This window comes from Panicum virgatum, chromosome 3N (genome assembly GCF_016808335.1).
Source record: "Panicum virgatum strain AP13 chromosome 3N, P.virgatum_v5, whole genome shotgun sequence".
Taxonomy (NCBI): domain Eukaryota; kingdom Viridiplantae; phylum Streptophyta; class Magnoliopsida; order Poales; family Poaceae; genus Panicum; species Panicum virgatum.
This window is the reverse complement of record NC_053147.1, coordinates 58,460,958-58,462,069: the sequence shown is the minus strand read 5'-3', so window position 1 is coordinate 58,462,069 and position 1,112 is coordinate 58,460,958. Positions and strand designations below refer to the sequence as shown.

The window sequence follows — 1,112 nt, the reverse complement described above, 5'->3', positions numbered from 1 at the left end:
TGGGATTACCATTGCTCTCGGTATCCTTGTAATTTCTGCAGAGCAGTGCAGGACCAAATTCGATCTACCATATCACTTCAACTCAGATCCAGAAAGAATTGGGTGAATTTTTTTTCTACCAGAAGAAATTTTCTTAGGATCAAAGTTTGACAACACCAGCTTCAATACCCATGGCTCAGAAGACACTCTGCCAATTCTTAGCCCCGTCCAATAGCCATATCCCTACTGGACTGAACAATCACCAAGGCACCTTGTCAACATGGTTCAAGCAAGTCCCTTATGCGGAAAGGCATCAGAGGATGCCCACGCTCATCTACAAAAATTTTTGGAAGTGAGCACCATAATCAACCCAAGAGGCACTACGATGGATAATGTTCGTCTTCGACTGTTCCCATTCTCTTTGCTTGGGAAAGCAAAGACATGATTCTACACCTACAAGGATTCAACACTTGGGATGCGTGCTCCAATGCTTTTCTGGTCAAGTACTTTCCGGTGGGCAAAACAAATGCCCTTCGGAATAGGATTTCCAGTTTTGAACAACTCTAGGACGAGACAATCTCGGAAGCCTGGGAATGTTTTCAGGAATACATTGCAGTATGCCCACACCACGGCATGGAAGAATGGCTTATCATTCAGAACTTCTTCCATGGCCTAAACCAGCGATCGCAAGATCACATGGACGCAGCAGCGGGAGGAGCATTCCTCTCTCTCGATGTTGTAGGAGCTAAAGTGCTCATCGACAAGATTGCTTCCAACCAGAGTTGGAAGGGAGATAGGCAGTCGGCTCATGCAAAAGGAATACATGAAATCGACAATGTCAATATGCTGGCAGCCAAGATGGATCTTCTCATGAAAAAGCTGGAATCTCCGCACCAGGAGGTCAACCAGATTACAGAGTCTCAGATGACATGTGAGAAATGTGGCAATACTGGACACTCGGGCAAATCTTGCCCATTCACTCAAGAGGACAAGAACTCCATTGGGAACAACACTCCCAATGACTCAGATTGTCGTCCTCAGCAAGGTTGGAATTCTAAGCCCGACCTCCCCTTCGATCAACAGCAAGGTAACAATTTTAATAATAGTTTTCAGCCCTCGCTTAAAGACTTCAT

The 1,112-nt window shown here is 45.4% G+C and overlaps 1 non-coding gene across 1 annotated transcript; it reads right to left on the bottom strand.

Annotated features, from left to right (window-relative positions):
- Nucleotides 1-507: 507 nt before the first annotated feature.
- Nucleotides 508-614, bottom strand: LOC120668300. Its single transcript, XR_005672393.1, has one exon. It is a non-coding gene; the product is annotated as a small nucleolar RNA R71 (small nucleolar RNA).
- Nucleotides 615-1,112: the final 498 nt, after the last annotated feature.